This window comes from Echinops telfairi, unplaced genomic scaffold, assembly GCF_000313985.2.
Source record: "Echinops telfairi isolate 266 unplaced genomic scaffold, ASM31398v2 ScPeMD7_7469;HRSCAF=8507_0, whole genome shotgun sequence".
In the NCBI taxonomy this organism is placed as follows: domain Eukaryota; kingdom Metazoa; phylum Chordata; class Mammalia; order Afrosoricida; family Tenrecidae; genus Echinops; species Echinops telfairi.
The window spans coordinates 30273097-30288207 of record NW_022111372.1 but is presented as its reverse complement, the minus strand read 5'-3'; the positions used below and the strand labels follow the sequence as shown (position 1 = coordinate 30288207).

Here is a 15111-nt window from a genome sequence, read left to right as displayed (position 1 = left end):
ATGTACAACAGAACAAAATGCTGCTCAGTCCTGAGCCATCCTCACAAGTGCTATAATGCTGGAGCTCATGGTTGCAGCCACGGTGTCAATCCATCTCCCTGGGGGGGGGGGTCTGTTTTTGTCATTGACCCTCAGCTTTACCTGTCCTTTCCCAGCATCTCTTGACAACATTGCAAAGTGCATAAGATAGTCTTGTCATCCTCCCTTGAGCTGCAGCTAGATAGGTCAGATACCAAACTTTGGGTTACCAGCCAAACAAGTTATGCTACACAGAGACCCTTGGTCTAGGGCAAAGAGAAGCGTTGAAAATACAGACTTCTTCTTTTTCATGATCATAAGAAAAAGGAGGTGGGGAGAGCGCATGTTTTAGAGGCTCCCTGGAATAATAATCTAAAGCAAATTAAAAGTGGAAGGGGGGGTGGCAATCCCTAACGGACTGTCCTAACAAAGTCATCTTTGGAGGACAAATATAACCCTATCGTTATATATAAATATATTTACATATTTTTAAAAGGTATAGTCCCTTCCTGGGCTCCTGTCGCCTGAAACAGATATGCCACGATTGGGGTCATACAGCAGCAACAAGCCAGTCTCAGTTGTTCCTGTTGCCATGGGCAGGATAGGCTGAAAAGACCAATGGACTAGGCCACCTCAGGATGCCAGCACAGTCCTGAGACTCAAAAGTTCAGGACAAGGCACCTCCCTCTGACCCGTCCACTTGCTTGTCCCCTAAGGGTCATGTGGACTTTCTACTCCGGCTCTGGAGTCAGTGCCAAGCAAGTCACTGGCAAGACTCCTCCTCCTGGTCTCTCACACCCTAAAGACGGAGCCCCCTACTCCTGGCTTCCTGCTTTTCAAACATACTCTACAAGAAAGACTCTCCTAGTGACAGGTAGAGTGAGGGGGGCCTTGAGTCTAGGGGGCAAATCCCAAGAGAGTCCTGCAGTCGGCAAGCGCCCTTGTTTCAAGTGTTGTGTTGGAGTGGTGGCATTTGGCTTGGAGTTTCTGTGCCGGCTCTGGCGTGGGGATGAGCCCCTAGAAAGGATGGTGAGGACGGCGTTAGGGTGGGCGGGCATCTCAGGGCCTCTCTCTCACACCCTGCCGGGCTCCCTACCTCTTTGGCCTAAGCTGCGGGGCCGCTTCTCTCCAGCACGTGGCGCTGCGCGCGCTCCTATCCCGAAGCCGCGACGCTTCGTGCGCTGACAGCGGGGCGCAGCCAGCCGGCTGGAATTGAGTAGCATTCATTGAATCTGCGGTGTTCATGACGTCTCCCTGCGTGGTCCATCACTTTGCTCCCAGGCGGCGATTTTTATTTTTCTCCCCGTCCCTCTTGCCTTCCCCCCTTTCCTTCCACTCGTCTCCCCTCCGCGCCCCTGTCGGAGCGCGCACCCCTGCGCCCTTCGCTCGGCGCGGCGCCCAGCCCTCCGCTCGCGGCAGAGGGAGCCTGGCTGCGGACGGACAGACGGCCGCACCTGGCCGGAGAGGCTGGGCGGGCGGAGCGGGGATCCGCGGCGCCCGGGGAGCTGGAGCCGGAGCTGGATGACCCGCGCCGAGACCGGAGTCTCCTGACCGCTTCCCGGGGGCTGATGTGAAATTGGACCAGCTGATTCCAGTTTCTCTTTTCCTTCATTATTATTATTGTTGTTGTTATTTTAAAATCTCCTCCCCTCGCCATCTCTTGTGTAGTGAACCATTATTCCGGCTTGCTCCGTTCCAAGGGAGGAGATCATGATTGAGTGAAGCCACCCCTGCCCACCACAAGGTAAGCGCTGCGCCGAGTTGCTGGAAGGCGAAAAGCTGGCAGAAATCTGGGCGAGATGTTCGGTGCCCTCGAGTCCTCACCGCCCCCTCCTCAGTCTCCGCCAGGGCTGCGGGCACCTCCGCTCCGAAGGGGAGCAGGAAGCCCAAGTCCAAGGGAAGGCGAGGGAGCCGCCGGTTACATAACAGGAGGGAGATCTCTTTTGGAGGGTTTTTATTAGCAACTGAAAACTCAGTTGGGCGGGGAGAGGAGGGGTCTGCACGCCCTGGGCGCGGAGAAACCCAGTCAGTTGTTGCAGACAGCATTCCCACAGCCCTTGGCAAAGACAGAATGCAGGGCTGACTGGCAGGGCGACTCGCCTTGGAGTCATTTACAGTTGGGAAAAGCCCATTGTCTTCGTCAGAAGCTCTCTTCTAGTTCTGTTTTGCAGAGAGAGAGAGAGAGAGAATGCACAAATGCATGAGAAGGAAAAGTGAGGTGGGGAGAAACAACAGAAGAGAGTGGAAAACAGAGAATCGCTCCAACTGTTGGCTATCAATAATACCTGAGATGAGATGCAATAACTAAAATTAGTGAGTGGAAGATCTCCTGGAAATAAACGGAAAGATTTTGTAATTGGGAAAGAAAAGCCTCGGATAAAATGAGATGTTTATAGCATTAGGGGGTTGGAAGAACCCTCGGATCTGGCTTCCTCCTGGGCATGTTTTCAATAGCAACAAGACATTAGGCTTGCATTAGTTTTTAACAAAAATAACATTAGTAATCCCCAACCCCGGTAAAACAGTGTAGCAATCCACAGGTCCGGTGTCTGGCTCAATATGGAAAGATGGTAAGGGACGGGGGACATATTTTCACCGAAACGGGGTGAGGTGGGCGAAGAAACAAAATACCAGAAATTTCCGAAGCATCCCGCCTCCACCACCACCCTCGAGAAAGGAAGGGGGAGGGGAGGACCCCTCCAGCATTTATGACTTCGATAATCAGTGTGTGCCCAGCGTGTTTCCTGGCTGCTTTCATGCAAAGTCTGACTGTCCTGGAGCCCCGGGGTCCTGGGTGCAATGCCACATCCCTGCTGCTATGCCTCTTTGCCAGCTTCTTCTCCTGATACAGTGTGTGTGTATGGTGGGGGGGGGGCGGGTGCGGGCAGCAGCAAACCCAGCTGCTTCGCTAGAAAGAGGGACTTGCTGTAGTCAGGGCTGAGCTAACTAAGCTTCGCCCATTTTGCCTGGAGAAAGAGCTGGAGTCTCCATGGCGACCTAGGGAGGAGGGGAGAAGGCAGCTCCAATTACAGAGAAAGCTTTGGACAAAACTTTCCCACCTCCGGGCATAGAAACAAGCCAGCCAAGTGCCCTGTGGAGAGTTTCCGGGCATCGGGTACAATCAAGTATGTGTCGACGTCCTGCGAGGGGGGCTCCTAAAGCCCCCTGGTATCCCTCAAGCCTCCGGAACGTTGTCCCAGGATGCTGAGATCTTTCCCCTGGGTGGATCCTGCTTCAGCACCATGGCTAGAGCACAGCCCCCAGGAGTTCTCACCAGCCATAGGGCGCCAGAAGTTGCTCCCTTAATATAAAGGACCAGCTCTCTTGTCCTTAAAGAATCTGATAATCCACGGGCTTAAGTGGGAGCAGAAGAGCTTGCAAATCGTCCATTTCCTGCATGGCCGGGATTCAGAGCAGCTCTTTCGAATTCAGAATACGAAAAACAGCAAAAAGACCAGTGCTGAACTGGGAATGGAGAAAGGAGCTTGTCCTTGGGGGTGGGGGTGCGAGTGTGCAGATGCACACACACTCACACTGATCAGCCCCAGAAGAGAGTGGCCTGGTTCCCACAGAGCCCCTTTACCTTAGAAGAGCATCTCTTCATTGCTTGTTCTCTCATTGACCTCCCTTTAACTTTTGCTGTGTGCAAATGTCGCAAAGGCGCTGTGGGGGCGCTCTGTTCTGTGAGAGGCCATCCAACCAAGTCCTGTCTAGGGGTCCAGAGACAAAGGAGATGGAGGAAAGAGTTGACTCCCAGTCCAGACCCCAAAGACTCTAAGCGAAGCAGGCAGCCTCTTGGGCAGGAGAGAGGATGTGTTAGGGAGCAAAGAGGGAAGGTTCAACTCCAGCTGGCTTGTGAGCAAAGTGGACACGTGCCAAAGTTGCGGGCTCAGGAAGCGGCGAGAAGTCACTTCTGTTCGTACAAACGGGTCGGCACTGCGCGGGAGGGGAGGATTCATCCTAATTCAAGGTACATGTCAACAATCGGCAGGGGAAGCAGGTAAGTCCATCCAGCCAAGCAGCCTTCACCTTACACCAGTCTGGTTCCCTGCCCTGTTCTCATCTTTGGTAGTGGTTGGGTTTTGTTTTGATGACCTCTGTCTTGGCACAAATGAGGGGAAATCATTCAGGAAGGTGGCAGTCGCGTTTCAGTTAGTCAAACTTAAAGAAGCATCCAGGTGTTGTCCTTTGAATTGCAGTGATCCAGCAAGCTTTGGCAGCTGGCTGGAAATCTGGGGAAAGAAAGCCTCTATGATATCTCTGGCTACGTTCCCCTTTTAAGGATGCACCTGTGTATGTGGTACTTGGTCTGTTTCCTAGTTGTTATTTATAAAGGTAACCGTGTAACGCCCTGGTTTTCCTGGCTGGGTTTCCCCACTGTGGATGGGCATGTTATTGCTTTCCAAAGACAATGCATGCTGTAGACTTAGCATGTGGTCCCAGCATTGGGGGTGGACCTTCTGATGGATTTTGTTTGTTTGTTTGTTTGTTTGGTTTTTGTTATCATGGCCAGTGAAGGCAGAAGCAGTCTATTTAAAATCTGTGCAAAAGGGCGAGAGACACCATTATTTCGTACATTGCAGCCTCCATTAACAAGCTTATTCATGAATTAATTGATAAAAGAGTTGCTGTCTACAGTACAGAGAAATGATGCATAGGAGTACTGGTTCGATTTAAATGAAGCCATTGTACTCTACATTTGCTCTGTCCAATATTATCAGCAAGAGGAAGTAGAGTTTAGCTAAGATATAAAGCCATTCACAAATATGTTATTCTGTAAACAGAAGATTACATTTGTGAGTTCTAAAGTTCAATTACTCTCAGGAGTTAAAAAAAAATCAGGGCAGTGTAAATAAACCAGGTATAGGAAATGGCTGAATTAATGATTGCCCCTTCTGGTAAATTCTGTGATCATACACTCACTGGCAATATACCGAAACATGACTTGGTTTCTTCCTGAGTGGCTAACTGCTCTGCAAAGTAAGCAAATGTCTTTGTTGACTCTGTAGCATTGCTTCCTTATGGCAGTCAATTGTATACTCAACAATAGTTGTTTACCCATTTCAAATAATGTGTTAAGGAGTAGCAGCTTCGTAACATTTCATCCATGTGTGCTTGATTCCATTCTATGATATGAGCAAAAATCATTTTGTTATCTCATCTTGGTATTTCCTAGACATTCGCTAAATAGTATAGTCATACCTAGCACTACGCCGGCTGCTTGCTTCCTTTGGGAATATGAAAATACTGTGATTCACTCCTACATCTCCTCCCTGAGACTCAAAAAAAGCCCATGGGCATCGAGTTGATTGCAATTCATAGTGACCTCCTATAATAGGATAAAACTATAAGACAAGAGGCTAGATGCTTAGTAAGCAGTAGGGAAAAAAATCATTGAAGATTAAAGAGATGTAAATGTACCCTTGTGGGAGCTTAACCTCATTCCCAGATTTTCACAGGTAGAAAAATGTTGCTCTCCCTTGAAGGTTTAGTGAAAATTATGGGATTCTTCAAGAAAGCAAGATAAGCTCTCATTATCAAAATGGACAGGCAGGCAAGGCAAAGCTCATTTCTCTTTCATTCATTAATTCTTATTAAATCAATGAACTGCAAATAATATATAGATTAATTAGAGACCCAAAAAACAAACAAAACATAGCACTACCATCAAGTAGATGCCAACTCATAGCGGCCCTACAGGAAAGCGGATCTGCCCCTGTGGGTTTCTGAGACTGCAACTCTGTAAGGAATTGGAAAGCCTCATCTTTCTCCTGAGCAGCTGGTTGGTGATTTCAAAATACTGACCTTACAGTTAGCCATTAAGACTCCTTAATAAGGGGTACAGGTCAGAGAAAAACAGAGGAGAGGTTATGAAGAAAGTAAAATTTTAAAAGGCCAAGATTTATTTTTATCAACTTAAAAGTGACTATTTATTAAAGCAATATTTCTTTTAAGATGTGTTGTATTTCTATTAAGATTCAGGGTCAGTGGACTTTAGATGTTCAAATTAAGTGCATTTAAATTTATTCCTTATTGAGATATTTTGTATTGTCTCTTTCCTGTACCTTCAGCCACTGTCATTGAAATATACACTGAAAGGTAATTGATTCACTCCAGGTTCTTTACAGAATTATTAAAACGGGCAATACAGTATACATAAAAGGAGAATAGGCAGCTAACTTTAAAAAAACATCAAAACTCTTACACTGAATTAGGAAATTCTTTTTAATTGTAGTTAAACTGTTGGAGAACGTAGAAAAATGAAATGCAGTAATTTGGGGTAGCAACATATTTTAAAGTTTCTGCTACAGAAATAATTATGAGCTCATAGAAAGAAGAGATTCTTATAATTGCTATTAGTGCTCTTGTGGTATTATGCGTTTCCTCTAGAATACAGAACCAAGTCTGTTGCCATAGAGCCGATTCTAACTCACAGATACCCCATCTGTGACAGAATAAAACCACTCCATGAGGTTTTCTTGTCTATAATCGTTACAGGGGCAAATTGCCAGGCCTTTCTTCCACAGCACCAGTGGGAGGGTTCCAACTTCCAACCTTAGGTTAGGAGTTGGTAGGCTAGTTGGGCACCACCCAGTGACCTAGGCTACACAGATATTTGCTATGGTTCTAACTCATCAATCAATGATGAAATGATTTATCTCTAATAAAGGACAACATCTCCTTATAATGAGATTCAGTATTCTTCTAAATGGTGGTCCTTGACTTCCTGTGCTTACTAATACACTGTGACTATTATTTTTTTATGATTACTGAATTCTAAAGTTAAACAAATCATCAGAGGAAGATTTTGCCCAGTGTGCACTCTTCAAAGTGCCAGCAGAATCGGTTTCGTCCAGAGTCCAAGACGACCATCGATCAAATTCCATAATTGGAATGTATGAAGTCAGCGAGAATTTTAACCAGATGGCTATTTCCTTCATGTCTGTAGAGATGTATCCAGCAATCTCCTCAGTCTCACATACCAGGTGTCCTCTCCATGGTGGGTCTCAGGACCAGGGACCAAAAGGCACTGGTGGTTCTGTACGTGAACAGACACTGACTGCTAGTCACCACTGGTGGTATCTGCAGACACAAACATTTAATGGTATAACAACTTTACGAAGTGAGCCAGCCAGGGCAGGGCGTGCAATGTGAGAGACAGATCTCTAAGTTGCATTTAAATCCTGGTGCTGCTGCAGGTTCCTCTCAAACAGACATCCGCTTTTTTCAAGAGAAATTTTTGGAGTCAAGAGAACCGAGTCAAAACCAAACAAGCAAAAAGCAGTATTGAGTTGATTCTGATGCATGGCAACACTGTGTGTGTTGGTAGAGCTGTGCGCCGTAGGGATCTTAATGTCTGCTTGATTTTTTAGAAGTTGACCACTAGGCCCTTCTTTCTTTTTTTTTAAAAACATTTTATTAGGGGCTCATACAACTGTTATCCCAATCCATACACACATCAATTGTGTAAAGCGCATTTGTACATCGTTTCTCAAAACATTTTCTCTCCACTTAAACCCCCGACATTAGGTCCTCATTTTTCCCCTCCCTCCCCGCTCCCCCCTGCCCCCTCCCGCATGATCCCTTGATAGTTTATAAATGGGTATTTTGTCATATCTTGCCCTGTCCCACGTCTCCCTTCATCCACTTTTCGGTTGTCTGTCCCCCAGGGATGAGGTCACACACAGTTCCATGTAATCGGTTCCCTCTTTCCTACCCATTCTTCCTTTACCCTCCCTGTTTTGTCACTCACACCACTGGTCCTGTAGGGCTCATCCGTCCTGGATTCCCTGTATTTTCAGTTCCTATCTGTACCAGTGTACCTCCTCTGGTCTAGCCAGACTTGCAAGATCGAATTCGAGTCATGGTAGTGGGAGCGGGGAGGAAACATTTGGGAACTAGAGGAAAGTTGTATTTCTCATCATTGTTACATCGCACCCTGACTGGCTCATCTCCTCCCCGAGATAGGCCCTTCTTTTAAGGTGCCTCTGAGACACTGCAACCCCTATCCTTTCTGTTAGCAGCTGTGTAGGCTAACCATTTGTACCACCCCTTGATTTTTTAAAATACTGTCTTAAATTGTCATCAGGAAATTGTGTGCATCTGATGTATGCTCAAGAGGTGATGTTGCAATGTGAGCCCTGGTTATATGTTGGACTGCTAAGTACAAGGCCAGCTGTTCAAAACCGCCAGCTGCTCCGTGGGAGAAAGACAGGGTTTTCTACTCCTGTAGAAAGAGTTACAGTCTCAAAAACAAACAGGAGCAGGTATACCCTGTCCTATAGGGTCATGATGAGTCACCATGAAAACAATAGCAAGTATATGGATAGTCTAGGTTGATGGGTGGTGCCAATGGGTTGTGCTCCAGTACTAACCTACTATCTACTAACCTAAGTTTGGAAATGAGTTTATTAGGTTGTTTTTAGATCTGACTAGCTCAAGATGTATCAATCATCTTTTTGCTAGACTTTGTGCGGGAACAGTAACTCCAATATTTCATTGACTTGCACAACAAAGGTTAATTTCTCCCCCAAAGTGTATACCCTTGACTTGACAGCCGTGACTCTGTCCCATGTGGGTTCTTCATTCTGGGATGGAGGTTAGAAGAGTAGATTTCTCTGGGACATTCTAGTCCAGTGTCAGAGGGAAAGGAGGCATGTCAACATAAGCAACAGCACTGAAAACTCCTGCTCAGATATGGCCCAAGTTATCCACTCAAATTCCATTGGCCAAAGCACATCGTATGCTACCCCAATGCTAGAGGTCAGTGGGAAAGAGATGTTTATTTATCTCAACATTGCGACACTGTACACATTCCAGCAGCAGATAAGAACATAGATTCTGTTTGCAGAGAGGTAAGTGAATAATTGGAAAAATTTCACCACTCTGATATGTGACCTTGATCAACTTTATGGCTTGGTTTCTTTCATCTATATAACGAACGTAATAAGAATAGCATCTGGAAGACTCATCTAGAAGTCAAATCTCAAACCTTGATCTATTTACATATTTTTCTTTCTTTTTAAAAGTTTTTTCCTTTTTAAAAAATTAATTTATTCTTCTCTGGGTCATAGGTTTTCTTTGTTGTTGTCATCATTATGTTCTCTTTCATCACTTTGTCTTGCTATGCCTTGTTTTTTGGATGCATCTTATTATCTCTGCAGATCTATCTAGATAAGATAGGCTGGATGAACAGTCTAGAGGAGAAAACAACAGGACCAATGGTTCCTGGGGGACATGGGAGAGGGGGAGGTGGGGAAAGGAGCTGGTGTTGACCAACCCAGGGACAATGAAGCAACAAGTGATCCAAAATTCGTGGCAAGGAGGGTGTGAGAGTCCTGGTAGGGTTTCAGCAAGGGCAATGTAACTGAGATAAATTACTGACACCCAAACGAAGGCTGAGCATGATAGTGGGACAAAGTAAAAGGAAATAGAGGAAAGAACTAGGAGGCAAAGGGTGTTTATAGAGGTCTAAAGACAGGCATGTACATATGTAAATATATTTAGATAGGATGGTGGGGAAATAGATCTACATGCATATATATTATAGGTTTAGTATTAAGACAGCAGATGGACATTGGACCTCCACTCAAGTACTTCCTCAATGCAAGAACACTTGGTTCTATTAAATTGGCATTCCATGATGTACACCTTCCTTACACAATCCCTGAAAACAAATGTGTGCATAAGCAAATGTGATGAAGAAAGCTGATGGTGCCCAGCTATTGAAAGATATAGTGTCTGGGGTCTTAAAGGCTTGAAGGTAAACAAGCAGCCATTTAGCTCAGAAGCAACAAAGCCCACATAGAAGAAGCACACCGGCCTGTGTGACCACAAGGTGTCGAAGGGACCAGGTATCAGGCATCAGAGAACAAAAAAATCACATCAGTGTGCGCCTCCTTTCCCGATATGATCACTGAAGACATATGTGTGCATAAGCAAATGTGGTGAAGAAAGCTGATGGTGCCCAGATATCAAAAGATATAGCATCTGGGATCTTAAAGGCTTGAAGATAAACAAGTGGGCATCTAGCTCAGAAGCAACAAAGGCCACATGGCAGAAGCACACTAGCCTGTGTGACCACGAGGTGTCGAAGCGATCAGGTATCAGGCATCAAAAAACAAAAATATCATATCATTGTAAATAAGGATGAGTGCAGAGTGGAGACCCAAAGCCCATCTGTAGGCAACTGAGCACCCCCTTACTGAAGGGTTGTGGGGAGGAGACAAGCCAGTCAGGGTGCAGAGTATCAATGGTGAAACATACAACTTTCCTCTAGTTCTTAAATGCTTCCTCCCCACACTATCATGATCCCAATTCTACCTTACAAATCTGGCTAGACCAGAGGATATACATTGGTACAGATAGGTACTGGAAACACAGGGAATTTGGAACAGATGATCCCTTTAGAACCAGTGGTGAGAGTGGCGATACCTGGAGGGTGGAGGGAAGGTGGGGTAGAAAGGGGGAACTGATTACAAGGATCTACATATAACTTCCTCCCTGGGCAATGGACAACAGAAAAGTGGGTGAAGGGAGACATCGGACAGTGCAAGATATGACAAAATAATAATTCATAAATTATCAAGGGTTCATAAGGGAGGGGTGAGTGGGGAGGGGGGAAATGAAGAGCTGTTATGAAGGGCTCAAGCAGAAAGAAAATGTTTTGAGAATGATGATGGCAACAAATGTACAAATGTACATTACACAATAGATGGCTGGATGGATTGTGATGAGACTTGTACGAGCCCCCAATAGAATGATAAATAAATAATAACAACTACTCCAGAGTTGTCATAAAGATTAATATGATCATGAAACATTCTTAGTCCAATGCCCGGCAGAAAGCAGGCACTTTATAAACAGTGGATGCTGCTAGTCATTGTGTCACAGTGTGCTTTTAGGTTCTATCCTCAGAAAGGTTGTGTACACTGTACTAATGAGCTAGCTGCAGAAATAGCAAAATCCTTAAATCTCAGTGGCTTAGAAAAGTAAAAGATGAGTTCTTATACCCATAAATCTAATTGGCTTTTGCCGTACAAAAACCAGGCTGACAGATGCTTTGCAGTCCGGCTGGCAGGCAGGGGAAGAGGCAGAATAGAAAATTTTAATGAATCAGACCCAGAAATAATGCCTATCACTTCTGTCACTAGTCTATGGCCATACCTAACTGCAAGAGTAGCTGAGAGCATCATTTAGCTCTGTCACTCAAAGGAAGAAAAATTGCTAGGCTGAACACACATTGTCTTATGTACTCCATGTTAAACATGTCTGCTAATTCCATTTTAGTATGAATAGCTGGCATCACCGAGAATGAAATTTTGTGGGTCACAAATGCGATGAAACAGTTACCATCGAGGATGTTCTCACTCCTGCTGTTCATTTACGTGTCAGAGCCAAACTTTGCTCCAGAAGATCTTCAGTGGCTGGTTATCGTACCTGCCTTCCAAGGAGCTTCCGGTAGAGGCCATCCGTGCACATGTTAACCTTTTGCACTGCCCAGGGACTCCAAAAATAGAGAAGAGCAAATGATGTTTCCCAAGGTTAAACAGATCCTTGGGATAGATAGTATTTTGTTGAGCCCTTGACACATGCTGCAATGATTTACTTTTTATACATAATTTAGTTGGTAATCTTTAAAACTTTTCTTGTGAATATAGATGATGTTTGCAAAAGAGATGCAAATCAATATCATCAGACTTCTAGTAGCTGAACTGCTAAAGTCGATATGAAGAATAGCTACATTCACAGCCCATGTTCAGGACTAACTTTCCTAACCTGACAATTACAGCCCACGTGGTGTTTAAGAATGCTGAATTAGATCCTGTCTTCCAATATCTAGTACTTGTTGTTGACTAGCAATTTGCGTTTTGTTTTGAATCACATAAATGTCTATAGGTTATTCACATGCTGTACACTTCAGTTGAGTTAATCTAGCAATAGTCAGTGTTCTCCTGAAAATAGACCATGTAATTTGCCAGGAGTCTTGAGAACTCCTGCCTGCCTCAAGGAGATCAGGTACCCTTGGGAACTAAGAGGCACAGCTTTCCACTAAAAGCAAGAGACGTGTGAATGTTAAACTCACACTCTAGGATAGAGGAACGTCAGGGAGAAGTGTATCCAAAGACTCTGACACAAAGGGACCTGGAGGAAGCAAGGAACCATAATGCTTTCTGCTTGCTTCCATTTCTTTCCTCATCTGGGTGACAAAGGCAACGTCCATTCATGCAGGGCCCCTGGTGTGTTGTTGCTGTTGTTAGCTATAATCAAGTCAATGCCTGACCTGACTCACAGCAAATGAAATAAATACTGCCCAGGCCAACAACATCCCCATGACCAATTGCGGATGGGGACGCTGTGATCCATATTGTTTTCATTCAGAAGTAGATTATCAGGCCTTTCTGACTAGTCAGCCTTGGGTTGGAGGCTCTGCTGAAATCTCTTCAGTATCAGAGCAACATGCAGAGTTCTCCTGGCAGAGCAGGAACGTCTGCCACGAGCTGCTTTGGCTAGGATGGAACCCAGGTCTTCTTCACAGAAGGGGAGAAGTCTACCATTGATTTATCATCAACCTTTACTAAAAAAATTGAGGAACCTAAATTGTGAGCATCACTAATTCTTCCATGGAGCATTTACCTTAGGTTTGAGAACTCTTGATAATGTTAACTATCTTGCATTTCCGATAATAGTTCCTCATAGTGGGATTTCTGGTTAATAAAGAGTTTGGGTACAGAGGCCTTATTGTATTGGCACCTCATTTCATTTCTGTCTACAGGTACCTCCTCTCAAAGGGAAATAACCCGACTCAGTCATGTGCAGAGGGGTGGTGGCTATTGTTTTTAGGGGACGTTAACACAGCTCCAACTCATAGTGTGCCCATGTGCCATGCTCACACTTGCCCTTAGTTTCAGCACATTGCTGCAGAAACTGTGTCTGTCAGTCCATCCCATCAAGGGCCTCTTTTTTCGGTACCCCTCTACCTTCTCAAGCATGATGTCCTCCGGACTACTCTCTCCTGATAAAATGTCCAAAGTATGTGAAGCAAATATCTCCACATCGTCACTTCCAAGGAACATTTTGCCTGGACTTCCTTCAAGACAGACTTGTTGGTTCTTCTGGCAGCCCATGGTACTTCCAATATTTTTCACCAACGCCATAATTCAAATACATCAATTCATCTCTGGTCTTCCTGATTCATTGTCTAGCCTTCATATGAATTTAAGGGAATTCAAAATGCCATGGTTGGGGTCAGGTGAAACCTTGTCTTCAAAGGGACATCTTGGGTTCTTAACACTTTAAAATACAATTTGTGAAGCAGATTTCCCTGATGAAATACACCATTCGATTTCTTGGTTGTTGCTTCCATGAAGGGTGATTGACGATCCAAGTAAAATGAAATCTTTGACAATTTCAATCTTTTGTCCATTTATCCATTGTGAGTACTTTTGTATTCTTTGTACCGAGTTGCAATCCATACTGAAGGCTGTAGCCCTTTATCTTCATCAATAAATTCTTCCAGTCCTCTTGGCTGTCAGCAAGCAAGGCTGCGTCATCTTTACATCAGAGGTGTTAATGAGCTTTCCTGCAATGTTGGTAGTCCAGCCACTTAGGCTATTTATTTAGCACAGAGATTAAATAACTACAGTGAAAAGGATACAACCCCGATGCCACCTTTCCTGGCTTTAAACCAGGCAGTATTTGCTTGTCCCATTCAAGCCGTTGTCTCTCAGTCTGTTACAGGTTCAGCATGAACACGATGAAGTGTTCTGGAATTCCCATTCTTTGCAGTGTTTTCCATAGTTTTGATGATGCACATAGATAATATGCCTTTGCATAGACAATAAAGTGAAATTAAACATGTTTAATATATTCTCTGTTTTTAGCCAAGGTCAATCTGACTTCAGCAATGATATCTCTTTTGCCACATCCACTTCTGAATCCTGCCTGGATTTCTGGCAGCTCCCTTTTGATATGTTGCTGCATCATCTTAAAAACTGTCTTTAGGAAAATTTTACTTGAATGTGATCTTAATGATGTTGATGTTGATGTGGAATAGATTCCACATTCTATTGGGTCACCTTTCTTTGGGATTGGACACAAATATGATTCTATTCCAGTCAACTGACTCGGTAATTGTCTTCCAAATTTCTTGGCTTGGTATTTCCAATGCTGCCTCAGTTTGTTGAGTAACAAATTCAATTGTTATTTCTTAAATTTCTGGAGCCTTGCTTTCCCCTAATGCTTTCAGAGCAGCTTGGACTTCTTCCTTCAATAGCATCAGTTCTTGATCTTATGTTACCTCTTGAAATGGTTCAAAGCCAACCAACTCTTTTTGATGCAGTCACTTTGTGTTTTTCTTTCATCTTTGATACATTGTTCAATATTTTCTCATAGAATTCTTCAATATTGCAATTCCAAGTTTTCATTTTTCTTCAGATCTTTTAGCTTGGGATATGCTGAGCATGCTCTTCCTGTTGGGTTTTCTAATTCCAGCCTTTGAATATTCCATCATAATACTTTGTCTTCTTCAGCTACCCTTTGCTATTATTTTGTTCCACTCTTTTACTTCATCATTTCTCTACGCACTACACTACACTCTCTACCTTCAGGAGCACGTTGAAGGGTCTCTTCTGACATCCACTTTGGTCTCTTCTTTCTTCCCGTGCTTCGGATGAAGCTTTTGCTTTCCGCGTGTGTTATGCTCTTGATGTGATTCTACGACTCAACAGGTCTTCCATCATTAGTGATCCATGTGTCAAATCTGTTCTTGAGATGTTTTGTAGATTCAGGTGAACTGTACTCAACCTTGAATTTTGACTCTTGTCAACTTGTTTTAATTTTTTTTAGCTTCAACCTGAACTTGTGTATGAGCAATTAACAATCTGTTCTGCGGTCAGCTCCTGGCCTTGTTTTGGGTAATGATATTGAGTTTCTCCCATTTCTTCCCATGGATGCCATAAATTTCATTTCTGCGATTCTACCTGGTGAGGTAAACATGAATAGTTGCCTTTTATGCTGTTGGGGGAAAAGGTGTTTGCAATTAAGAAGTCTTTGGTCTTGAAATTTTCTGTCATGTCATCTCCAGCTTTGTTT

At 44.3% G+C, this 15111-nt stretch overlaps 1 protein-coding gene across 1 annotated transcript in view; it reads left to right on the top strand.

Annotated features, from left to right (window-relative positions):
- Positions 1 to 1505: 1505 nt before the first annotated feature.
- Positions 1506 to 15111, top strand: part of KCNJ6 (potassium inwardly rectifying channel subfamily J member 6) — a 382571-nt gene continuing 368965 nt past the window's right edge. The window contains exon 1 of the mRNA XM_004696934.2: positions 1506 to 1762. The gene's annotated coding sequence lies outside the window, so the exon portion shown is untranslated. The remainder of the gene's footprint in view (positions 1763 to 15111) is intronic.